The sequence below is a fragment of the Apis mellifera genome, linkage group LG12, assembly GCF_003254395.2.
Source record: "Apis mellifera strain DH4 linkage group LG12, Amel_HAv3.1, whole genome shotgun sequence".
NCBI classification, from domain to species: Eukaryota; Metazoa; Arthropoda; class Insecta; order Hymenoptera; family Apidae; genus Apis; species Apis mellifera.
The window spans coordinates 8,940,791-8,968,648 of NC_037649.1; the positions used below are offsets into that span (position 1 = coordinate 8,940,791).

Sequence of the window (27,858 nt, forward strand, 5' to 3'; positions counted from 1 at the left end):
CAACGGGACATGATTTAAAGCCAAATATTACGACAGAGGGCACATTTCTCGAACACGTCCCGTCCCAATGTTCACCCTAGCCCCGTGGCGCGGGGGTGGCGAGGGATGAGCCGTAAGTCGTGCAGATATGTTCGCCACGGTTTATTACCGGGACGCCGGAATGGGCCATGCCCTAAGGAACATTGATTTAATGCGGGAGTAATTGGGCGACCGGACGTCTCTATGAGCACGCCACCTTCCGCCGCTAATGCGCTCCCTCGCCCCTCTAACCTTTCCGGTTAACCACCATGCAACGCAGAGCCACACGCTTCGTCCCATCCCTCGGAGCCTTCTTTTTCCTCTTCCCCGTCTCTGGCGAGAGAAGATAGAGAGAGAGAAACGCGTTATTGCCGGTTTTATTGCTCGACGAGTTTTAGCCGCAGTTCGGATCGGCTTATGGCGCTTATTAAACTTTGATGTCACCAAATCGCTCGCGCGCGACCGAGCCCGCCCCTCTTCAAGCGTGGCGTGCATGCTTAAACCGTTCTGAATTATGATGCTGGAGGAGGAGTTATTGAGAAAATTAAGTTTCCGTATTTTCCTTTTTTTTTTTCTGGAGGATTTGGAAAATAGTTATTATGGAGGAATAAAACGACGATATTAGTTTTGGTGAATCGAATTTCTTTTTCATTTATTTATCGTATTGAAATTTCTTACGAGGTTTCACTTTTTTTCGCAGAATCGATGTCACAAGAACAAGATTATGCTTAATATTAGGATGTTGACGCTCGGTTGAAAAACTTGAAAGGATACGCGATAACGAGTTGTGATTCTCACGTTTCGAGGACGACACTAACAATGTGTTTTTACGAGAGTCTCTAGAGGAGAAAAAAATTTCCTACATTCCCGTAAAATTTTGTTGCTCGAGCACGGAGATTCCCGTTAAACGGTATTACCAGAAAAAATTCACACTGATGATCGGGATCGCGTGCAGGAAATTGAAGGTTACGCTTAGATTTGCGTGCGATATCGATGATGAAGTCTTCGAGCTGCTCAAATTTTATTAGCCACGAACTCCGTAATCGCCGTGAAGTAAATGCAAATGATTTCCCAACGAAATAGCCGGTTGCGCCTTATTTTTCCCGCTTCACGTAACACGAATTAACCAGTTGGGGTAATGCCCGAAAATTACCGAGCATTTAGCCCCGTGAAGAATGCGCGATCCCTCCTCTTGCTCTATCGAAATTGTTTATGCCGTGGACAAAAATACCCCTTCTTTATAAAAAGAAAAAAAAAAAATCTACTCGATCATTATCGCATTCCAAATTAACTATCCCATCGATTTCTCAATCGAAAATATCCAAAATTTTAATATAACCCGTTCTTATCATTTTTCCTCGATATCTCATCGTCGAGTTGCAACTCGAGAACAAGGCAAATACGATAAATATCGAAACTTTTATCCTGGAAATTTCAATATCCCGCTAAATTTCTCCAAAATTCCACTATAGTCCAAAATTACCGAGCATTTAGCCTCGTGAAGAATGCGCGATGCCTCCTCTTGCTCTATCGAAATTGTTTATGCCGTGGACAAAAATACCCCGTCTTTCCCTCCTTTATAAAAAGAAAAAAAAATCTACTCGATCATTATCGCATTCCAAATTAACTATCCCATCGATTTCTCAATCGAAAATATCCAAAATTTTAATATAACCCGTCCTTATCATTCTTCCTCGATATCCCATCGTCGAGTTACAATTCGAGAACAAATACGATAAATATCGAAACTTTTATCCTGGAAATTTCAATATCCCGCTAAATTTCTCCAAAATTCCACTATAGTCCAACGATCACGTACAGGGGAAACAAGCGGAAACAAAATTCGAGGCAATATCCACCTTCAAACTCGTATCCAAAAATCCCAATATTCCCTTGACCCTCCCGGTTGAAAGAAAGAGCAGGAGCGAAGTTGGAGTTGGAGAATTACCGAATACGAGCGGGAAAGGATTGGTTCGCGCCACGTGTCGATAAGACGAAACAGATCGGAAGACAGGACGTACCGCAAACGTGGCCTACGAGCACAGTCATAATACGTGGACTGGGGTGGGTCGTGCATCCACACACATGGCGGCCACCGAACGGTGTAAAGTTTAACTTTGCCCAACACCGGGTGCGCGAAATGTCCGCCCCCCTCCCACGGGGTGAGAGTTCGCGCGGGGATAAACGCAGAAACGCGGCAGGCTAAAGCGGAACGCTCGAGGGAAACGCGGCATGTAATAACTAAGCGATGTGTCGACGTAACAAGCGACGTTTTCGTTCGAGAAAAATCGAGGGGTAGTTTCTCTTTCCTTTTCTTCTCGATCCTCGCCGTCTTCTTTTTCATCTCGTAAAAATTTTAATATTTTATTTTATTTTAAACTATATAAGTATCCAAGCATTATATAAGTATATATAGTTTGACAAGGATTAATCGATTTCGAGTAAATTTCAAGTTATTCCGAGCGAATATCTTATTTTTACAAGGACGCCATTCCTTCGATATCGATATCGATTCCCGTGCAATCGCAATAACCAATTAATCGCAACTTTTTAACGCACCCTTTGACGCACACTCGAACCCCGAACGTAATTACACCCCGAAGATCGAAGGCAGCGCGCTCAACATCGGCCGATTCCTCGAAACCTTTTTTCACCCCGCAATCCGTATGGTATTGTACCGCGTTAATTGTAAGTTCAGTGAGGGGAGAGAGAGAGAGAGAAAGAGAGAGAGAAAGAGAGAAAGAGAGATACCCCTTGCGGTGGCCGAGTAGCCGGATAAGAAACGCATTCCGGTTTTCGTCCGAAGAGGCATCGGCGGAACTGGGGCCCCCGGGCCCGACCGTGTATTGGAACAGAGAGAGAGTTTTTCGATGTGCCGCCTCGTGTCTCTTCTCCCGACATCCGTGCGAATGTAGGTGCGCAGGGTGTGGTGTTCCAGAGGGAGAGAGAAGGAGAGGAAGAGAAAGAGAGAGAGAGAGAGGCGAGTCGAGCTACTGGTTCTCCAGCCTGTATATGCGGCCGTAAGAATGTTCGCCGTGTTGGTTCGATTAATCAGTCGTTTTTCGTGCCCTCGCTCTGGGCCAATAGAGGTAGAAAAACTTAACGTATGTGATAATGCGCCAGCTATGCTTCTGCCCACCATCCTTCTCTTTCTCTCTCTCTCTTCCTTCTGTCATTTACCGTTGCTCTCTTTCTCTTTGTCTCTGTGTCCACCTGTGCACGTTTCGTAGCAAGTTGGAACGCGGGCCGTGCGCGGCGATGCTGAATATATATCTACACCGAAACGGCCACGGTCAGAGCCGACGACGCCAGCAGGATCAGTGACCGACAGTGGATGCTTGGTCTTGCAGCAAAGGGGGCTCAAACTTTTTTCAACGGCGACAGCCACGAGGACGCGTAACCGCAGCGAAGGAGAGTCGTGGCCTCAAATATACGCCCGAACGTAGAGTAACGCTGCGATATTTCAGCTGTGATCTTTAACGAGCGCGCCGCGAGGAAGCCGCTCGCGCGACCGAGGACACCGGGAGGACAGCAGCATCACGGAGGGAGCTTTTGCTCTCCCTCATCTTTGTGTGCGAGTGCGTGATCATTTTCCGATCGGATAAATTGATATGGATCGCTCTACCCCGTCCACTCCGGCTTTTTGCCGTCCTTTGTCGTTATCGTCCTTGTTCCACCGTGATGCCAGTGTCGCTCCGTTTTCTTGCGTCATTTCTCGGCTTGTTTTATAGTAGCTTCTTCGAGCCAGGTAATGGATGAGGTATAAAGGGAGTGGTGTATCTTGGAAGAGGTTCGTTTCTATGGAAGTATTTTTTAATTTAATCGAATTTCGATTTGTGTGAATCGAACGATAAAGATTGTTGCGTCGACGGAGAAAGAGCGATTGATACGTTTATTCGATGAATGATCCTTGCTTCTCAGAAATCGAGAAAAAAAAGAAAAGAAAATGAAGAACAACTGAATTCGAACACTTTCTCCAAGGGAATTTTGAGTAGAGGATCCGATGGAAAGAAGCACAATTTCCATTCATCGTTTTCTTCCAACTTTGATTAAACAAGTGCAAGATCGAATCGAAAGGCAAAGTACCAAACGATATATACGTTCTTACGACAACGTTTCTTGCGATACAATAATAATTTCACAAAGGAAATACCTTAATAACACGCTTTCGTATCGCACGATTTCCCTGTATATCAACATAGTAATCGATTTCGTCGCTAATTCACCGCGGAAAAAGTAGGCATAGTTCGGCGATTAGCCTTTTTACGTTAACCCGGTTAAGATTACGGTTCGCTGGCCATCGATAAAAAGGCTCGGTCTCGCTCGAACGAGAACGAGAACTTTCGTTGCCGTGGAAAACGTCCGATTGACAACACGCGTTATGACATTCTCGGCCCGTGCACTTGCGAAACGCGCGTCGATCGATCGAAATCGAGTCGTACAGAAAAATGGATGGGATCGGCCTACCTTCGCGCTATAATCGGACACGATCTTTCACTTTGAAACTTTTCCTTTTTGGAAAAAAATAATGGTTCTTTTTTCTCTTCTTCTCGACTTTGTCTGCTTGGGGCGAACGTTCGAAAAAATTGCTCGAGAACGAGACGAACGAGAATTCTTTTCGGATTCTCTTGAAAAATCGTAACGTACGAATTTACGACGCGGCGAGTTGGTGACGCGAGTGAAAAAACTTGTTTCGAATATTCGATCCCATCGTACGAATTCTACACTCGACGCGACCGCAGATACATCATCATCATCATCATCATCATCGATCAATCGTCCCAGCCAACAAATACCCGCACCATTCTCTCCCAAGATTCCCGTTAACGGCAATCGGGAACTCTATCGATTCCAACTCTATCGCGCCAACTTCTCCGAATCCTATGCGCAAAACACAAACCATTACCTTACCCAACGACAATTCCCCGGGACGACAATCCGTCCGGCATCATTCCCACGCCTCGAGCCACTCTCGATCGTCATCGATCGGGACAACGATCCCTCCCCCCTTCCTCCCTTATATACATCCGTTCTCGCGTTTCTCTGAAAAACGCGAGCCCGGGACGGCGACGTGACGAGGCGATTAGGGCGAGGCGACGATGAAAAGGACGGATCACGCGGCTCGAAACGAGACGCATAAATCCTCTCCTCCTCGCGTGGATCTCGCGAGAGGAGAAAGACACGAGAGAGAGAAGGAAGGAACGGTTGGAGAAGATATCGCTCGCCACGAGGTGTCTCTCCTTTTCGTAATAAAAATCCCTCGGTTGAAGGGATCGAGAGGGCGGAGAGAAAGGGGGAAGAGAGAGAGAGAGAGAGAGAAAAAGGCCGAGTCTTCTCGCGGGGATCGGGCAAAAAGGAGTCGCGCGTTTGGAAAAACACGAGATTTCAATTAAAGAGACAAGCTTAGTAATGAGGCGGAGTGGATTTATTGGCTCTCGATTCACGCCGTGGCGCCAAAACGTCTGCGTGTGTTCCTGCTCCCTCCGCGCGCACCGGCCAGCACGCGCGTGTTAATGTATGCGTGCGTGCACGTGCCCTCCGGGCCCAGCGGGCCCTTGCAACCGGGCCCTTTGCCTCGCCAACACCAACCGCTTCCCCTTCGCTCCCCGACCGTGGTCGACCGTGGTGGAGGAAGGGAGGTGGATTACCTCGATCCACCATATTCTCGTCCAATTGCCTCATTTGCATCCGATCGAGATTCATTACCGTATTGCCCGGTAATAGGACAGTCTCGTTCCACTCCGCTCTCTCTCGCTTCCCATTTTCTACCCTAACCTTTCTTTACTCGCCTCCCTTATCTATCCTCGCCCCGATATTTCCAATACCTTCCACTCTTAATGCGTTTCTCCGGGTCTGGCCGTGGTCTCCGCCAACGAGGATGGGTATAAATATCGCGTCGAGGTGGTGACGAGATGTGTGTGAAATTGGAGATTTAGAGGAGAGAGAGAGAGAGAGATAGGGAGAGGCGTTTCGTGCGCGATATTTCCACGATATGATCCAGGATTTCGAGGATTTCGAATATAAAAGTGTAAACGTTACGAAGCGTTTAATGCGAGTAGTTTGAGGAATATATGCGTTACGAATCAATCGGATGAAATTAAGAGGAAAAAAAAAGAAAAGAAGAAAAGATTTGGAAACGACGAAAGAATTAGGGAGACCGACTGTTTAAAAGTATCTTGTAACAGGTACAATCGATGTCGTTAAGTTATCAGTGGTGGACAGTGGTCGCGACACTTTGCATAATTGCCGAAGCCTAATTAACTTCTTTCGGCTCCAAGGTGCAACTTACCAGCCCAGATAACATTATTTTCACGGTAATAAACGAGCCACGTCCGTGACTCTTTCCGATAAGAAATCACTTCCTCTTTTTGCTTACGCTCCTTACGCCTTTTTTCAACGTTCTCTCTCTTCTCTTCCCTTCCTTTCTTTTTTCTTTTTTCGCGGAACAATCCCTCGTTCGCGAAATTCCAAATATTTAATTAACACCGATAATCGGACGTGTCGTGAAAATAAACTTTTGCTATTTAACCTTCCCTCCCTTTTTTTTAACCCTTCGCTCGCTTGCTACAAGAAACGAGATTGCACGGAAATGCGATCTTGCTACATCTTGGTTTAAAAGAAACTTTGGTCAAGGAGGCAACTGCTTAACGAACGTACACGTACGCGTAAAATAAAATTGCTTCAAACATTTTCTGGCATCGGGCGAAAGATATTTCGTTCTGGCTTTAAAAAAGTACGCGGGATCCGGTCTATCCGGCTGATTAAACACATTTCTCGGGAATAATTTTCAATCAATGGCGTAACTAAAACGGAGAAAGGATATTCCTACAAATTATATCATATAAAAACGAACGATAATCAGTTGTGCTAACAACTTTGCGTACACCGATCAATGAGTTACTTCCATAACTTCGCTAAGGAAAACTTGTAATATTCTCGATTGAAATTAAAATACACGTAAAATGTAAACTTTTTTCTTGTAAAACATTTAAAAATACGATATAATTCCACCAAGATTGCTGTAGTTTCAACAAAGTAAGCCAATTTTGAAAACAAATTAATCCTTGCGCTACGAACCATCTAATCTTTGCTTTTATCGCGTATCGTAAACGGAGATAGGCAAAAGAAAAACTTCCTATCATCGTTCTGAAATTTTTCCAAAGTGTATCCTTTAAAAATCCAATCAACTTTTTTCTTTTCTACATCACGATATCAACCCAAACACACAAAAACTCTCCATTTAAAATCCTTATAAAAGTATAAGACGAATTCAAAGAATTTCCAAATATCTCCATCCTTCATCATCTCGATTTAAAACGTTATTACGCGCGACAAAGAGAGAGAGAGATAGAAATGACAAAGCCGCCAAATAATTCATTATCCGAATGTTGGTCCGAATCGAAAGTTTTCCATTCGTTTCACGGTGCATCGATTAACAAGCCTCTTATCTCGTTTAAGGATTTTTATGGGGAACGTTACGTAGGGCTGGGCGTTCTCCGTGTCCACGGGGGAGAAAACATCGTCGGCACCGGGCGCGGCTTTAAAGACACGATCCGCCACCGTAATCGTGTTTCGTATCCCAGGTACCCCGATAAAAAGCGGCCACGATACGAATCGACGCCCGATTGGCCCTGGGCTACGAATCACCCAGCGTCCCACATTATATCATGTAATTTTTATCGGATCTCAAGTACGATCTCTCGGTACTCTCCCTCTTCAGGAAGGCCTGACGAAATTGCTAATTCGTCCGTACTCGCTATTATACACGGTGTTTAAACCCATTCCTCCTTTATCTTATCATCGGTTATTTATAAATAAATAATACGTATTAAATTACGATTTAAAATTCTTTTTATCGAAAAGAAATATATCGATCGTTTATATAACGTTACAATTGCTAGACAATTTCGACTTTAGACTTTCGTTCGCGCACGTGTTTATCCTTCGAAGCGCGGGGCTCGACTGTGCCGGTTCTCCTTGTTATTGCCGGTAATTCCGGAAATCTCTCACCGCTGCTAATAATATTTACTATTCGATATTTAATCCAATTTACGCTTATTAACTTAATTGAATCGATAACAAGTGATATATTCGTTTATCAAACGATTTTAATAAAAACGTCTTTTTCCATTAACTCCTTTACATTACATTCGTACAAAAGAACGTTAGACGAAGGGAAGGCACGGTTTTAAGAAGCGGCCATTATCGAGAGAGATCGGTTAACGATCGGTGACAAAACGTTTTAACGTGACGAGGTGCGTAGAGGGCCGTTTCGAAGAGGTTCGACCGGATGCAAAGTGGCGGTAGAGGAGAGTCATTTGTTCCGGCGCGGTGGAATATTCTCGGGTGGAGGAGGGCGCAAGCCGCCGCTGGTGGTACGCGAAAAAAGCTTTCAATGTTGCAAACACGGGCCCGTGATACCTTTTTCAACGCTGTAATCCACCGTTTCGGATGTTAAACCGGTGTGCCGCGTGTGTTATTAAGGGCGATTATCATACCTGTGAGCGATGGCGCGCGCGCGGACCAACCATATTTCGAAATCGTTATCCACGATATACGAGGCCGCGGTTGTTATTAATAACTATTCCAACGTGGCTTTTCTACAATCTTGTTCGTGAAATTACGCCTTTTTTCTTCTCTTTTTTTTTCTTCTCGATCGTACACAGCTTTCGATATATCGAGGGACGAGAATGGGCTGGGACCACGAAACGTGTACGCGGCGTAAAGTAGCGTGATCTTGTAAAGAAGGCCGTGAGTTGTTAATAATAGTGATATATCGTTGATAATATTGAGAATAATTTTAAAATACAATTTTCAACCAGCTTCCACGTTTCCCAGATTATATACGAATTACGCTATTGTCGCAAGATAATACATATCCTATATTAATTATACATATATTCTTTTTAATTCACCGTAATATCCCGTACCTTCGATATCCAATTCCGCTACTTTTTCCACGCGATATATAGCCAATTTTAAACGCAGCAAACGCATTTCGAATCCAATTCCCATATCGAACTACGAACCGGGGGATACCCGGCGACGAGTCGTTGACAAACGGGAGCGCAATAACGCGTCTTATCCGCGCCGCTTCTTTGCGCGCGTCTCGCTACCCGCTGGGCCGAAGCTGACGGTCCGCTTCCACGGTGGAAGCCGCGCATAATACCCGTATACCCGTACGGCGGCGGTGGTGGTGCACGTCGGTCCTTTCTTGCCTCGAACCAGTCGCCCGTCTCCCCCCTCCTCCCCCAAGGGTTGATAATTCGCCGATTAAATTGAAAACGGCGAGGCTAATTGTGCCGCGGCTGTATTATTCATTGGATCCGGCTGGGCCCACGGCGGATCGGTACACCTTCGGTGCGTGGATCACCCGAGTACCGTACCCGAGTACCGTACCGCGGCTTTTTATCCGAGCCACGGAACAACGGCCGAATACGGCGGTCCGTACGAGAAAAACCACCACCACCACCACCACTTTCCTTGTGCTGCCGCGTTCTTTGCGCGTCGCGAGGCCACCAGTTTTCGGCCCGGCTGTAATTGTTCCTTTTTTCTCATTTTATCCGTGGGGTTCCCCTTAATGCCGTTGCAAATTTGTTGAATCGATAGACGGACGGAGGGAGGGGAGGAGGGGAGTACGCGACAAGGCGCGACTTTTTTGTCTTCCGGTATGGATATGGTATATACAATATTACATCGTGAGGTTCTCAATTATGACGACGATAGTTCCGTGGATCCGTGAGGGAAAGTTGTATACGAAGCGATACGATTGATAATTTTTGCAACGTACTTTGCCAAGTATCGCGGGTGATTTATGAAACGCGAGGAAGAAGGTAAATTTCATATTCGATGGATCGAATTAAGCAAGATCCCGGGCAAGAAATCGAATCGAATAAAGATGGAGTCGAAGGAGGGGGAAAAAAAAAAAAAAAAAAAAAAGATTGATCGCCGTAGTTCGATTATCGGAATGAAAACAAGTTCTTCCATGTTACGATTCATTGACTTACTACGTCTAGTCCGTAAAAAAAACATCGAACTACCGGGAGATAAATCGAATCATCCGAGTTGATTCTCCTCTTTTCTCGTTCGATAGTTTTCTTTGAAAACGAGGGGGAGAGAAAGAGAGAGAGAGAGAGAGAGAGAGAGGGAGGAAAAAAGCAGTAACTTGATAAAAACGATAGTTTCTGTCACGAATGTCAAATTTTACGATGCACTATACCTCAATGGCTTCACAAACGATTTATAAACGTTTGTACGAACTCTTGAAACGATTAGTATTCATTGAACACGATATTTACTATACCGTTGTCGTTAATCAACATAAGTACAATAGGTATTCCGATTACTTAATGGCTTCATACACGAATAACGCTGACCTACTCGTTGTATTATGTTCGACGTGCAACGAAGCGAGCATTTCCGATTCGCGTGTGTACGATACGAATCGAAACGATTCGTTCGATACCTGGCCGAATAAAAATGCGCAATGTTCGTTTAAATAAGGAAATGTCATTTTTGAACGGAGAATTGTCGAGTGGATATGCTGAGAACCCTTGTTCAATTCGGTCATCCTTTCAATTGGAGCTGCTTATTTCAGATTGTTAAGTCGCGTTCACACCAAAAGTTTCAACGCATTCGTAATATACGTGATAGGTAAATCATTAGACGTAATATTTCTGAGAAATATTACAAGAAAAAAAAAATATTTAAGTAATCTCTTTTTAATCGATTAATGATTTCTTTAAAAATGAGATCTTCGTTCGAAGAAATATTATATTGCCCAATGATAAGATATAGACTAATTATGCATCGAATGATTGTAAACTATTCCTGACCTCTTATTATATGATATTAACCCTTGTTAATGATATTAAATCTATCATCAAATCATATTTTTTCCATTTAAATTAGAATATTTGAAAATCGTATGTCAATAATAAAATAAATTACAATAATGAAATACTCTATGTATTATTATTCTAACTAATATATTTTTTCTTACTGTGTTACTATAATTAAAAATTCCAATTTAATTTAAACTTTAATCTTATATAAACTTTATTCTTAATAAACTTCAAATACTTTAATCTAAATTATTTCATAATCACTATCTTTTTATTAAAAATATTGTGATTAATATAACTTAACCTAGCATCAGAATAGAAGAAAAAAATTTTACATTCGAACAAATCCTGTCAAGTTTCACTTCCCAAAATTAACATAGGTGTGACACGGCTCGAAAACAAAGTATTAAATGCGATCTCGGAATAGTTTAATTAATCAAAAGTTCAGTTTAATCAGAGGTTCGCGCTCCCGCCGAAAGGCGCGTTTACATGTATGCACGTATACGGTCGTACACGACGTTAATCGCGCCGGTATGTGGCGACGACGAACAGTGCCGCCTACACAGTCACTTGACCTCTCTACGCCTCCGTATCTCTCAGTTAACCTTATCAACTCGATTCAACTCGACCTAACCGGTGTCAGGCCGATGTAGCTCGAAAGCAGACGCGCCGCTTACCTACATTCACGTTCCTTCGTTTCGCCATGGGGCACCATAATATCTCGATTCACGCGCACCGAATAAATATCGAATGATTATCGATCCGGTCAATAACACTTGCAAAAACTTGTACAGAACGCTTAATTGACAAATGACGTTTCGAATGTTGAAAATTATTTTATTAAAAATTATTAATTTCGAATGAATAATTCTCGATACTGAAAGAAAGTTTTATAAGAATTTTCGATACAGAATTCTGTCTATAAAGTTTCGTGATATTTTTGTTGAGAGGTTAGGTACGAAAGGGAGAATTCAAGAAAGTAGAAAATAAAAATGGAACGATTGATAGGAAATGGAAATATTTCAGATTGAAATCGAATTTTAACGAAGAAATTCTCCCTTTTATTTGTTCTCGTGAAATATCGCGATAACTTCTAGGGAGCTGTTCAGATTTGTATGCGTTGTAGATAATGTCGAACGGGGCTTGTCTCATTATTATCTCGTTTCGCGCGAGTAATTCATTTTTATGTATGTCGAAGTTTTGTTCAATGATTCACGAGCGTCTCACGCGATGCACCCGATCACATTTGAAATTCTCGCTTCGTCTAATTGTTCTGATTTTATTTGCATGATTTTTATCTTTTGATCGAATCGGAAAAAAATTGTTTTCAAATAAATTTCTAGATTATTCATTTTCGATTTTTTCCTTTTTTTCCTGGGAATGTTATCGTTCACAAAATTTCAATGTAATTTTTACTCAATGTAGCATCGTATGATGATATGTTGTTCATTATATTATTAGCGATTTATCTTAATTAAACGGTCGTAATTGCTATAATTATTGATAAATCGTTAAAATTTATTTAAATTTATTCATCTTGATTACATTATTACTAACTGATTCGTCTTAATTCACGCTACTTAAAATTTTTAACCTCTAAATGTGTCGATAAATGAATCAATCGATAATTATTATAATAAATGAAGTCGTTAGGTTGATTACGTAAGAAAGAAATCATGCATGAATAAAATAATAATTTAAAATTTCCTCGTAATTTTTTTCATTATGACTCACAAATAACTTTATACATGATATATAGAATACGAAAAATCTTACCAAAAAAGATGAATGTAGTTCAATGGTCGCAATAGAAGTAGACTACAAATTCGTTGATGTAGAAAAAAACAAAAATTTCAAAACTTATATCGTTCACACAAATTATAACACTCACATAATTAAAAATTTAAGATATATTTAAAGATTAATTGCACTAATTAACAAAACTGAATATTAATCCACAAAAAGCGCGGGTTTCCCGATACGCGTGACTCAGCCATCTTGTTCTACTAATGACTTCGAAATCAAAGTAGTATTAAATTTCCAAATATATAATTATTAATCGATTGGAATTTTACTTATAAACTACTAAATATTTATAAAATAAAAACAATGATTAATTTTAAACCAATTATTTTAATTTATTAATTGAATATTTTAATATCATTATGTAATTAAGTATTGAATATGACATACATTTACATGACGTGTACATGGAAATAGAATACGTTGGTCAAAAAAAAATTTCAAGACAAAGCTATGTTGTATAAAAGTAATACGCAATAATATTTACAAAACAAAATAGATGCGTATTTTAATTTTAAAATTCTAATTAAAAATTATAAGGAAAAATTAACGATAAATCTTAACTTTTAAATATATAATAAAATATATAATATTTCATTTAGCATGTGTTTTGACGAACGAATATCAAGAAGCAAACGAAGCACCTGTGTCATAACCTGTGTCGTTATTCATAAATATTATTTTCTTTTTATTTGATCTTATTTAAAGTTATTATTATTTATATATATTATTATATTTATCGTTATTTTTCGTAATCTTGTTCTATTTTATCCCGGTTTTATTCTTGAAAACATGATTGAAATCTAATCAAATATCAAGGAGAAAAAAATTTCATCCATTCTCGAAACAAACACGATCTTTGTCAAATATCATTCCGAAGGATCACACGAAACGAGAAAGAAGAAACGTAGGATAACCAGAAGCAGGGGTGGTGAGTATCAATCTAATAGTAATGAGCAGTGATGCCGAGCGGAAGACTTTGAAATATACATTATGCGGGGATTATGTTTATGCATGCGGGAAAGGCGGCGAGAGCATTTTTCTTTTGATATGCCTTCCGCGGCTCCCGCGAGGAGCATCTTCGCGCGGTGGCTATGAGATTTGAATAAAAGTATCTGGCCAAGTCACTCTGCCGGGGAGCAATTCGCCAGCTGCTTTTTACAACTGCGTGCTCTCATTAAATATGTATAGATTCGCGCCCCGAGCATGTTCCCCCGGATTCGGCCGCCCCCTTCGATCCTCCGTCGCCCCTTATACCCTGGTCCGATAATAGAACCGCGCGAACGATTACGAAAAACATATGTTTTAAAGATTGCACGCCGCGGGACAGATATATCGTAGCCGCTATCATTTTTTTTCAAAAGGAAATCTGATCCGCGATTCCGCGAGTAGGAGGCATGCTAAATTATTGGAAAAATAGGAAGGGGAAAACGGATGATACGGATGATAGATTGAATAATTTTGAGATTTAGTCGAATAAGCGAGCAATAATTTTAATAAGTTATTTAAAAATAAAATTTACGACAAATTATTTTCCTTATCCTATCTTTCTTTGTTATTGAAATTTAATTTGCAATCATTTTTTTTTTTTATTATTTTATTAGTCCTCAATTTCGTGGCGAAAAATAATAATAAAAGGGTTAACGTTAAAAGTATACGAAACTTGCCACAGGCAATTTCACAGACAATAATGAAAATTACAATAAAGTGCAATATATGAGTAGAATTGGTACCTTAAAAGAAGAGCTCCCTTTGTCCCAAGAGCGATTTATTCATAAACTGTAACAATCACGATAATGCGTACCTTGTATTCAGAAATGACTTGCCCAATAAAACCAGATGGAAGAAGACAAAAAGGTGAGCACAACAACGCGTAGCACACAATGAAACTCGCCGATTCCTCTGTCCGCGTATAATTTCCTCGATATTCGGTCGAATTGCAAATAATTACGAAGAATATACCGTACGATTTAACTTTTTAACACGGCCCTCAATCTTACATTTCCAGATCGATTAACTTGGGCCCGCTACCAGTTAGTCAGTCAATCATTAGGTAATGAGGCCGTGTTTGGAAGCAAGCGTAACTGGACGCCGATTGTCCGTATAAATGTATTGCCGTCCGCATAGAATAGGGCTGCCCGATCTTATCGTCACGGTTTCATGTAATGCTAATGGACGCGTGGTAGCCCAATATGTACTTTAAACGAAAAGGTTAATATGATAGCGAGATAATGCGCGGACATTAAGGAGCCGGACGAGGAACGGCGGACAAATTATGAAGAGAACCGTCTCGAAGAAACGAGATCTCGTTTGCTCGAACCCTTCAAGGTAAGAAAAGAAAATGGATCGCGAAGCAAATTGTCATTCGTTGTACTTTGAACGGAATCGTTTATTTCCTTCTTAAGAGAAACTTGTTCTCGGATATTTAACTTCTTCTTACAATTTTTCATTTTCGTAATTATCGAGGAGATGAGAATCGATTATGTGGGTAATCAATTTATTACCAACTTGTGTAGTGATTATGATAATTATATAGTGAATATAATTCGGCATTTTATAAAATTAAAAGTTGAAAAATAATGAAATTAATTGATATATATATATATAAGTTTTTTTCTCTCTCTCTCTTTTATAAAACTCTTTGCTTGGTTCTCGAATGAAAAATTTCGATCTAAATCTCGCAATTTAGCAAGCAAAACGGCCGTACATTCTTTATTAAGATGCAACGTCCCCGGCGGTTTCATTTCTCCTAGGAACAAATGGGCCGCAAGTTATCACCCCGAGTGAGAGAGAACGCGACCCTTCCATTTAAAAAATGTAAATTTGTTAATGCAACAGTGGTGGGAGAAGCGTGAAAATTTGCCCGACAACCCTGCCATTTCTTCAGCTTGGTTCGTAGCCACCCTATTACCTGGGACTATTATCCAATACAAAAAATCAAATAAAGTATGCTAAGTTACGCTTCGAAGACTTTGGGGAGTCGGCCGAGAACTGTCGAGGGGTTGTAGAAACATTTTTTTCTTTACGCCCTTCCCCGACCCTAGAAACGTTCGCCCGGCTACGTTCTGCCAACACCCATCGGCCACTTACACGCTTTCTTCGTCGCTTCCTATTAACTTTCAACAGGGTGTAAGAATTAAACGAGTCTTAAAGCCCGCCTCTCGCGATTTATAGGCAGACGAACGTGAAAATTGCCTCGACGAAAATCTCGCCAAATGTTCCTTCATATCCGTTCGACTACGATCGATTATTTTTAATCGCGATAAAATAATCGATTGTGCACCATCACGTGTGATACTTGCACTATTACTCTATCGATTTTACAAATATCTTTGTTTCTTTTTCAGTGGAATTGGAAAAGCGATTAAAAATATTGACGAGTTTTTCAACTTCGCCGAGGATGATGAAGCGAAGCTGCAGAATGGAATATTTATCGAAACAAAATATTTAAGGTAAGATTGATAATTCTATTTTGTTTAATAGATAAATATAAAGGCGAATGAGTGGTGTGCAGACGGAAAAAGCAAACTAGCAACGATTCCATCCGCGAAAATCACCGTCATTCTTACGAGTACAAAACGTATCTCGTATCTCGTGATCCTCATATCACATAAATGGATATAACTTTCTACTAACGACCGGCTACGCAATATCGGGCTACGATTTTCTACGATCGTTGCATAAGCTGTAATAAGGTTGACGTAATGGGAGCAGAAAAAAAGTATTGATCCAAACTCCGCGGAGCACACCGCGAAAGTTTGATAAAAAACTCACATTTCACGCTTCGATAAGTTTCATTATAGTCGATACATATTATTCGATGTTCTTCCACGTGATAAAAAGAAGAGAAAAGTGGCAGGAGTTCTACGCTCGGATGACGTTTTCAAATAACCTTATATCGCGACGTATTTGCTTGCGTTTGAGTGATAAAAATCTAACGTGGATGAAAATCGATATAATATTAAATGATACATCGAAACGAGAGGAAACGTACTCTTAAAGAAAATCATCGGTGTTTGAATCCCTTCGCGGAGAATTTTTGCGAATCGCTCGATATAAGAACGAAAGTAGGTGAATTTCGAAATAAAGATGCGATCTCGCTCGAGCGACTTGTGTCAAATGTTCTCGACGACATTTAACACGGATTATAAAAACAAGGACTCGACGAACCAAGAGCAGGGACAGTTGCTTCACCGTGCCATTAAAATACGCACTTGTTTCCTTCTCCAACATGCGCGCGGCCACTTTTACTTGCTTTCCAGCAAATAACGACAAATATGGTACTTTGTGGTGGCTCAAACTTAATATCTGATCGTTTGTGAAATACGCGGCGCATTATTGCATTCCACGTTGTCGGACCTTGACTTCGTCCAAGGTATATAGTTCTCGATTTATGAGAAATATCTCCACGATTGCGATCACCATCGCTGAATGCTATTGGAATTTTACCGAGAATTTAGTCGTCGTTTAAAAAAAAAAAAAAAAAAGGAAAAAGGGCTGTTCAGTTACAGATACGCTTTCTTGTCTGCGTTACATATAACCAGCCGTGGAATACCGGTAGCCTCGAACAATCCAGTTTCTTGGAAGTTCTTTTCACGAACGTTTTAGAAAACAACAAGATTGCCTCGAATCGAAATGTAAATTCTTCGAAGTCTGGGAAAAAAGATTTTTAACGCGCGATATTGGGTATAATTGATAAAATTTCTTATTATTATTTGTTTGGATTGTTCAAGACGTTTTTACTTTCGATACGATTAACTGAACGATGAACTTTAAACCACGAATGGCCTTGAGAGTGGATCGAAATAAAACGTAGAAAAGTAGCGCGTGCGAGTCGTAGACCTCTCTTTTTCTCAATGGGCGTTTTTCAAACTAATTAAAGCGGATATTAAATCACTTCTACGGTGCACACCCTTCGGTTTCACTGACGTACGACCTATTAATTAACGTTACCGATGCTGCAGAATATTACTTGTCTCAAGATTCTACACATATTTCTCTTCTATCGGATAATTCAAAAATTTTGAAGAAAAAGAGAAACCCTCTCAAGTGAACACAAATTCTTCCAAATTTTCACCTAAAAATCTCCACTTATAAATTTTCTCTAACAAAACGCTCAAATGATCTCGCATTTATATACCGTTTTTATTTTCAGGTTACCTCCAAATTTCTCCAATTTCCCATTTCTTATTTAAATTGCTGAAGAAACGAGATGGAGTATTTCGAGTAGTGGCGCGGCGTCGAAGTTGGGGGAAAAAGGAAGCGGACAGGGGCGGTTAGCCGGTCCGACAAAGGACGAGGATCCCTGAGGAGGCACGGCACGAGTGGGTCAGTGACGTCGGGCACGGGACAGCTTGCATATCGAGGGATCGAGGAGGGGAGGAGGGAGACAGCGGGCCCTCCTCGAATGATCTCGACTCGAGGGAGAGAGAGCGAGTGGATGGAGGCGTTGGCGCGAGCGAGAGACGCGGCTGGGCCGCGGGCGAGTTGTATAATATGAACGCGGCGGGCCGCGGCGCAGTTTCGGCAGGCTATAATCAATTCTGATTGCAGTCCAGCATCGCAGCGCGATCCACCGGCCCGATAGCTGAGAAAAAAGTTCGCGCTTCCAACTACCGGGCTGCCCGACGTTACCAACTCCACTCCGAGAGGAACGAACCGGCGGGGTGTATCGGCGGTTGGGGTGGAGAGAGTGGAAAAGGGAAATTGGTTGGAGAGATGGGAAGCGGAGGGTGTGCGAAAGAAAAAGAAGAGGAGAAAGGTGGATATTGGAGGAGGAGATTGGGAAAGGGTAAAAAGGGATAGGGGATGAGGTGTGAAGAAGTTGGTAAAATGGGAAGAAGGGTGTGTAGAATAGAGATGAAATCAAAAATTTGGAGAATAGAAAGGAAAGGGTAGGTTTAACTTCAATTTTTTACTTACTGTTAATTATTTACTTGAACGAGCGTAGATTATTTACTGTAATATTATATAAGAAATATATGTCATGAATTTTAGATGTCCGCCTCTCAGGCTTAAATATCGGTACATATCATTCGACTCCTGGCGAAACGTCGCTTCGGGATATAATTTCTGAACGGACATCTTTCATACTCGGAAGCCCCGCATTAAAACATATCGTAAGTAATTTGCATTTAATAGTTCTCGGCCCGGAGAATTGAAATTAAAATTACACTTCGATCTAAACCGTGAATATCGTAATCGCGAAAGATTAAATTATGCCATTAACCCAATTTAATCCGTAACACGTATATAACAGAAATTGTGTTACAGGCAAAATGTGCACGAATGCTCGAAAAGCGTAGATTCTGGAAAGAGAGATGGAAGACGGGAAGAGAGACGAAGCATCGACTCGGTAAAAACGCAACCGAGTTATTTTATTTATCGGTTGGTCGGCAGCCAGCCTGGCTACGCCTTCGAAGTCTCGCGAGCTATCGTTCGACACACGCGGGAAGGAAAGAGGAGGAGGCGAGGAGAGGGTCCGAGGTCCAGGCGAGGCCGGGTCCGAGTCCGTTCGGTTCTCCTCCGCCGTGCAATGGTTCGGGGAACGGCGGAAGAATGCATCCATCGGTTGTGCATCGGTGCAACAGCAACAACGGCACAAGAGACGCGCGCTTCTTACGAGACAACCCCTTTTTTCCTCGTCCCTTCTTCCTTTCTCTCGCGCACCAGACCACGCTCGTCCGTCCGCTCTTTTTCCACGGTACGATTCTTTTTCTCTTTCTCTGGACGGTGTGTCGCGCGAGCGTCCGGCCCCATTAGCAGTTGGACGAGCCATCATTCAATAACGCTCTCAATGCCTGTGCGACCGTGTCTCTCCCGCGCGCACACCGTCCATGTGTGTCGTCGTGCGACTGATAATCGTGCACCAGTTTCTTTCAACTGGCTGCGACAGTATGCAGCGACGATTGAAAATTAGAAATCGTTGATGCGTTTGATAGCATACGTGGAAAAATTTTTCAATTGAAAAATGTATCTTTAATCCTTTGCAGGGATAATAAGAAATGAGGAACTTGGAGAATAATTATTCTTTTCTTATCTTTCGTTATTCTTATACTATCTTATTATTATATTTTTTATAATAATATCGATTCGATTTTTAATTTCGATTAATGTAATGTGTTATTTTAAAAATTTTAGATACCATGAAAAGGACGATTAAAAAGTAACATAGTAGAGACTTTGAGGATCATCGTAAAACGTATCATCGCTTCGTGAGACGAACATTAATTAGCGGCACCTTACCGTTAAGTTTCTTATACGTATCAAGAAAGAACTTCAAGCTCGATGATGCATCGCAAAGATATTAAACCAAACCATCTCTGGTTTGTCCGTCAATCTCCAGACAAACTGTCAGAAGACCCGTATATACACACCGAAGATCTGCAATTTAAGTCGGCCAAACTCGACTGACAATACTAAGGCGCGATTGACGTTGGAATTATATATACGTCCGATTACAATTTACATTTCCTATCTTAATTTGCATTTAATAATTAAACACGTTCATGAGATATTCTTCGAGTATAATCGATTAGATGATAAAATTAAAATAGTTTTAATTTAGTTAGTTCGGCATAGCGATTAATCATTATTTCCGCTGTTTGTTATTTTTAATTTTTCTTTAATAATTCCTACATTTTATATTGAAAAGATATTTATAATTATTCTATGATATAGTATAGGTGTTTCTTTTTAAATTGATAACTTTATTAATTTAATAAATAATCGTTGTTCGCACAAGATGCAAAGAACGAACAGAGCGATTAATTTTCATTCGAACAAAGCGACGATGGTTTTGCGGTCATTCCCTCTTATTGCGGATTCAATATCACGCGTGCACACGCGTGATTTATAATACTGATTAAATCCTTCGTATTTATCATTTTGCCACTGTCGGCACGTGTGTAACCGGTTCTCGCTCGCGTAGCTTTTCGACAAATTTCGTGAAAACGGCTAACGAACGATTTCGCGGAATCACGATACGACAATTAAGCGTTTTATTAAATAAAATTTATATCCGGTAATACCGGTAAGAAAATTTTATAATTTTTGTTAAAAATATATAAAAGATCTTTAAAATTACGTTATTTATTTAACACATTTATGTTAATATTAAACACTCAACATTTTCCAAGAATGCTTATCTCGATTGATATCTTTTCAATTACTCGTTAAAACAATTACGATAATATAGAATGAGACACGAATTGTTATTTTTCTCGTTGCTTAATCGAATTTATTTAAAATGTACAGCTTACGTTACCAGCCGCGGCACATTTCGACATCCGGCCACGCTTCTGAGTAACATCATTATCGATAAGATCAAAGAAACCCGGTCTACTGGAGTTTTCAGTGGAAAGTAACCTGTCAAGTCGGTCAGTAGCGCTACATGTTTCTACGACAATGAAGTGTCGGACGAGTGTAACTTTAGATGTACTCTTAAATCCTCGAGAACGTTAGAAAAGAGGCAAGTAAGAGGTTTGATATCAATAATTTTCCATCAAACGCGCGTGTAAGTTTTCTTTGAATTGTAATAATTTTAAAATAAATGGAAGAAGTATATTCTACGATAGATCATTGCGCGTATTCTCTTAAATTTTGTAAGGAGGAATTTTTTACACCGTGCTAGATTATTAAAGATTACAGCACGTCTCTCTAAAGGGCTCTCTACATTAGGATATTACAATTAACTTTAACGAACTTCATCATATCTTGACCCACTTACATCTTACCACCAGCACAACTAGAACGATGATTAACGATCTCGAATGGACTATAATAATACTCCTTCTGATACTTAATCGCACTATTTCTCACTCGCAACATGTTAAATAATCTGAAGTCTAAACGAGGTGTCTATCTAAAGCGTTGTCTGTCTAACGTAGTTACCGATTCTACTGATTGCGTTCACTTTCAATTAACGTGCGTATATAACTTATATGATAATTCATTTATTCGAACGCTCGAAAGAAAAGGAAAAAATTCAGGTATTTAAGTTTTCAAATATTTAAAACTTAAATATTTAAATGTGGGAATATTCGAAGATTTAAACACGCAAACATTCGAAGATTTCAAATATTCAAACATTCCAAGAGCTTTCTAAATTTTTAGACATTTTTAAAAAAAAATTTGAAATGCTCCAACAATCCGTATCGAAATTTTCCAAATTTTTTCAAATTCCTCGTCCCGACGACCAATCGAGTCGAAACGATAAATCATTGGATAACGGGATTTTTATTCCAATTCAAATTTTCAGATATATACTTGGGACGATTGGAATCGTTTGGCTCCAACCAGTGCTCCAAACAGTGATACCGTACGCGTGCGTACACGAGACACGATAAATCCAATTAGGACGAGCACGAGCAGCAACGATTATCGGAACTGTTTAATCTAATGCAAATACCGGACGATTGCATCTGTCAATAAAGGTTCGAGGCCGTCTTGAGTAGCGGCAGCTTCGAGTATACTGACAGAAGTACTCGAGCGACGACACGGCAACAAGTGGTGCTCGACGCACCGCTAGGTCAACACATCTCGTCCACCTCTCGTACTCTCGTTCTCGTACGTCTCGTACGAGGCTTCTTTTCACCGGGCAACTTCTGTGACATTATACTTGGAGCACCACTTCAATCTATCCGTCAAACATAGGGCCGAGGAGTACACAACGGAAAAGGCAAATGTTGTCCGAGTTCTGTGAAGACGCTTTACCTCGAATCAGGTGAAATAGACGTGTTTTAGGCATTGTTCCACCGTGAATTTAGCAATATAGAGTTGATTGATTTGTACAATCATGTTAAATCGTGACTGAATTTCTCAGGGTTTTTTCCATTTGATGAAGTTTTGTTTTTTATCATATTTTTGATAAATTGGTATTTGATAAATATTTTGTAATCTTTTTTTTTTTTAGCGATCCGTATCACGTTTCGAGAGATTAAACAACACGATTGTTGGATCGATGAAAAAAAAGGAGAAGCATGGTGGTCAGTAGAGAACGGAGAGGAGAAAGGAGCCACGCTCGTTATTTCGAGCGCCTGGGCTGCTGGATAATTGATAGCGGAATGCTAATAACTTGGACGAGCCATGGATTATAATAAGTTTCTTGCGTATACCGCTTCTTGCCTTCGTTCGCTGTTGTTATAAACGTGTCACAGACGATCAGTTTTGTCAACTTATCACGCCGATCTTAATTAATTGGTTCAGCAAATCTAGGTGAATGAAAATAAATGAAAGGATAGTTTTTCGTGACATAGTTGATATGCAATAAGGTTCAAAACTTGAATTATACGATTTAAAGTTTATTTAATTTAGAAAACAACTATTGTAATACTTGTCACTGACTCGTTTTAGAATAAAGTTGTTTTGGAAAGAATTCTGTAGATTAAATTTAGAATTGCAAATTTAGAATTTAGATTTTTTTTCGAAACTGCTTGAAAAGAAAGTTTAAAGTTTATGAAACATTTTAAAGATAATTCTAGGGGACGGTTATTTTCAAAGTTATTCAATTTATATTGATAGGTATATAGCGCCTATTACGTTCATATTATAGAGATTCGATGGAGAGATAAGACAAAGGAGAATTAGACACAAATAAATAGTTTTCTTATAATTAAACGATGTTGTACATATTTTTTTGTCTGGAACTAAACATTAGAATTAAACGTTAGTAGAATTTTAATTTTCTTGTTATTAAAAGATTGAAGATTTTTTTTTTATTGTATCAATGAATAGAAAACATTGAAATTTAAATTCATAACTTTATAAACAAAAAAAAAACAATTATAATCATTTTCTCCGCTTATATTTAGTCATGCGCATCATATTATTCAATCGTTTTGATATTCGAAATTATATAAACATTTCCTCCCATTAAATAAAAGAATAAACAGAGAAGAAGAAGAAAAACGACGAGAAAAACGGAAATGAAAACATGAGAAGACAAATGATGTACAGGAACGATTAATCGAGAATTTCTATTGAAAACGAACGAAGCCCATTTACCGTACACGTATCCCATTCTACCGTCGAATAGATTTACGGCGCAACGTGTGAAAATTTGTAAAAAATCTTAATACAATTTGCTAGAAGATTAAGCCACGGCGAGTGTATAATTACACGAACGGTTCGTATACTTCCTTTTCAAATCCTGTCCGGGATTACGTATCGCCGTATACTGCATTATGGAGTGTGAATAATTATAGTACACGAGTGGAACCGATGAACGAGTGTGCGCTCACTGCCACGCCATTGCGACGATTAACAAAGAACAACCGTGGTCGCTTTTCGAAACGCTTCCTCGAAAAGCGAAGGGGCAGAAACCAGGAGGAGAAGCAGACGAACGAGAAGAAGGACAAAAGAAGAAAAAAGATCGTATCGAGGCGGTTATCTCGATTAGATCTCTGCATCGGATCCATCGATCGTCTTGTCAATTATACGGAATCGTATATCGAACCGCGTAAATTACGGAACACGCGTCCCATGTGAAATAATATTGTAGGTTGCGCGACGCAGAGTCGCCGTCATGTATGCGCGCGCATATGCGCAAACGCATCGAAAAATGTAATTGCCGCCACGAAACAAGAATCGGTAATTCTCGATATCGTTCGCGTGTGTTTCGTTCAACAATTTAGAAAATTGTTCGATTCGATTCTGGCATTCGTATATAAGTGTTTATTAAAATTGGGAAAATTGAAACTTTGGTTGAATCGTAGAATATTTCGCATCGGAATTCTTTTCTTTACGATGTGTTGAGATTGTGTTGTGAATAATTGTCGAACTTGTATGATCATTTTGGATATTGATTATACAATTCGAAGAATTCGAAGAATTCGAGAAGTTTAAGGTAAGATTTTTATTCAAATTTCATATTCGAATATCTACTTTTCTCTCTGATTAAATTTATTAGATTATTTGAATTTAATTATTAGTTAATTATACTTCTTGACGATACGACATCATTCTAACCTCAAAATGCATTCGTCAAGCAATTAATTTACTACGATATAAAGTGATTTCGTCTACGTTTGAATATCTCTTTTTCGTTACACATAAATATTGTAATTGCAAAAATAATCGTTATATCAATCATTCTATTAAAAATGCGAATATTTAGTTGGAAACGATGAAAGAATTATATATTCACAATCATTGATTACAATAGAAATCTTTTTACTTCTCGTATAATGCTTTTAATCTTTTTTCTAGCTTCTTTTCCTTATTTTATCATTAAATTATTAAAATCGTAACACAAAACATTTTTATACATTACCAGAGACGCTTTTATCCCTCCAGAGTACCATAACCAAAGCGTGGAAAGATTAAACATAGCAAACTAGCATGAAAAGACACAATCAGAAAATACACGGAGCAATCTTCCTTCGCTCCATTTCCACTCACGTCCGCGCTTCGAATCCAAAGTTGTCATAACTAATTGAATCCTCACACGTATAGTACGTATACGCGACGCGAGTCACGATAAACATTCGAGTCGATAGAATCGCTTAGCACGAGATAAACTTGTCCGTGGCTGAAGTTTATTAACGCGCGGCACAACCCGGTTATACATACACACCGTGGAAAGAAATCGTCTTTATAAATATTATACGAGAGAGAGACACGAATGTATAGCGAACTGGTTTCGCCGCGAGCGTTGTGTTATCAGCGCGAACCAGTTATGACATTTATAGCCGCCGATCCCAAAAATTTCAAAACTTCACGCACGTTTCACGAATGACCATAGACTATTTCTACTTCCTTGAATGATCCACGTGTCGCTACGTTATGCGTAAATTACGAGCTCGAGATTCTTTTTTTTTTTTTTTTAAGGAAAGATATCTTTAGTATTTATCATATTTTTTAATATTTCATATATTGTGAAATTTATCTAGCGAAACGGAATTCAATTTAAAACTAATTTGAAATTAAAGGTTTCTTTAGCTCGAACGATTCTTTCATATTTATTAATTATAAATGGAAATGAAACTGTAACACAATGAAACGAATTCTCTTCATTTCAATTCTCCTAAAATAAAATCTCTTGATTTCGTTATCACATCATTTTATCTCAATATAATTTTATCGAAATATCTACGCGTTATTTCGAATTCAATATAAAATACCATATTTCTAAAAAAATCTCCGAATAACAAGACAAACTCAGAGACAATTCGAGCTATTTCCATCACATCCAATTTCTATCTCCAATCACTCCGACAAATTACCCCGTATCAACGACCATTTCCATCTCACGGTAATCGCAAAACCTCGTCCTAGAAGCGTGCCATTAGTTTAATCGTTCCCTAACCAGCGTGAAAACTCGAGCCAGGCGAAAACAAATGAGCGAAAAGGGGGAAAAAGGGAGGGAAAAGGAATAAAAAAAAAAGGGCCCGATGAAATCTCGGCGTTTCCGTCATTTCTGCCAGCAAGCTCGTTCGTGCAGGCTATATTCGCCCGCCGCGTGCCAAATTACATTAAAACTTCCTACGTGTCGAGCATGCTCGGCCTAGGGTACACCGAGTATGCGTATACAACGGAACCGCGAAATAAAACCCTTGGACGGAGATTGGCTCGCATGTTCCCCGTAATTTCGCACGAACAAGCGACATATTATTTCCCGAAACCGAACGAGGAGTTACTTTATGCTATGGCCTATGTTACACGGGGGTGGAAGGGAGTTGAACAGAGATAAGAGGATGGTTACGCATCGAACTACATAACCAACTATTGGTCATTTAATTATTGTATCCTGCCTCATAAATTATTCAGTTCCGTAACGTTTGCCGATCTTCGGGAATTATTTATTGCGCGCACGTGAAGGGGGTAACAAACGCGTCTAATTATTCGCGCCGGGCGACGATATTTTTCCGCGATTATGATCGATAAGTTGTGGATTTTTTGGAACGAGTTTCAGAATATTGGCGGCATGTTTAAATTTTCGATTCGTGAAGTGTTCGGTATTGTTAAAATTTGGTTTTAAATGTTCAATTTCAGGTTAGGCGTCGAACATACGAAAGTGGGTGTATTTACGGAGAACGAGTTAGTTGATCGTAAAACTTTCAAAAACTTTTCTTGGATACGTGTTTAGTAATAACAAGTAGAATCATCGAACCGTAATCATATATTGCTGATATTTTCCGAATGACTTAATTACGCGATGAACGATAAGAGGAAATAACATAGCAAGCGAACGTCTAATAAACTTGCCGGTTTTTTTGGAAAAAAGGATCAAGGAAAGGAATCGCGAGACAGAATGTAAAAGACATTCGAGGTTCATAGCTATCAGAGAAACGTCAACGAACTCGATCGTTCGTCTAATAGGAACTAAGGGGACAGTCTCGGGTATTTAAGCAACGTGTTTGCTCGAAATGGGTAAATATGGGAGTATTCGTTTGGCAGAGAAATATTTACAGGGTAAATTTCGAAGGCTGACACTGTCTACCTGTCCGCTCTTCCTCGATGCATCGAATATGGAAATAAGGAACTCGATCGTAAAGCATCGATCTTTAAGAAAAAAAAGGGGGAGAAAGAGAAAACGATGGATCGATAAGCGATCGAAGAATAATCGGAATGGAAGAAAAGGAATGAGAGGAAAAGAGAAGGAGAATTTTTATCTGAAACCTTCCCTCTCCCCCTGCCCCCGGAATAAGAAGAGCGTTTCCAAAAGAGGAAGGGACGAAGGAAGGAACGAACCTGTAGTAAGGGAATCCCTGATGAACGTGGAGGTCCATGGGCATGGCGGGATGCGTGGGCCCATGGTGTGCCGGCGCGGGGGTGTACTCAGCAGCCGCGGACAGGGGTGGCTGCATCATGCTCGCCGCGGCGGCCGCGTGGTGGCCGGCGAGCATGGCCCCCCAGTGGAAACCCGGTGCACCGGGCATCGCCGACGGATGTTCCAGTTCGAGGCCGCGGTGACTCGTGGAGGGTAACGCGCCACTTGCGCCCGATCCACCACCGATACCAGCGGCTCCACCAGCACCGCTCCCGGCGACACCGCCGCCGCGGTGCATCAGCCAGCCCTCCACAACGAACGTCGATCTTGTCCCTCCGTTGAAACACCTTTGATCACACCCGATTCTCCGAACCAACAATGTACAACCAACAACTCACACACAACGATCGAACGATCGACACTTCCGGTCCCTTTCCTCCTCACCACCCAACGCCGAACCTTGACAGGTTCCCCTCTCGCCGA

General features: G+C 40.4%; 1 protein-coding gene and 2 long non-coding RNA genes across 5 annotated transcripts in view; 2 read left to right on the forward strand and 1 right to left on the reverse strand.

The window, feature by feature from the left end:
• Positions 1–27,858, reverse strand: part of LOC726709 — a 231,047-nt gene that overhangs the window by 90,549 nt on the left and 112,640 nt on the right.
• Positions 13,263–21,135, forward strand: LOC102653706. Of its 3 annotated transcripts, none has more exons than XR_001705220.2 (6): positions 13,263–13,596; positions 16,013–16,117; positions 17,821–18,559; positions 18,663–18,784; positions 18,939–19,368; positions 19,806–21,135. It is a non-coding gene; the product is annotated as an uncharacterized LOC102653706 (long non-coding RNA). The 3 variants fall into 3 exon arrangements; XR_003305903.1 differs by lacking the exon at positions 13,263–13,596 and adding an exon at positions 14,280–14,993; XR_003305904.1 differs by lacking the exon at positions 13,263–13,596 and adding an exon at positions 14,280–14,993 and having other exon boundaries at positions 20,922–21,135.
• LOC107965355 lies at positions 21,929–23,040 on the forward strand. The gene is made up of 2 exons (XR_001705216.2): positions 21,929–22,389; positions 22,579–23,040. It is a non-coding gene; the product is annotated as an uncharacterized LOC107965355 (long non-coding RNA).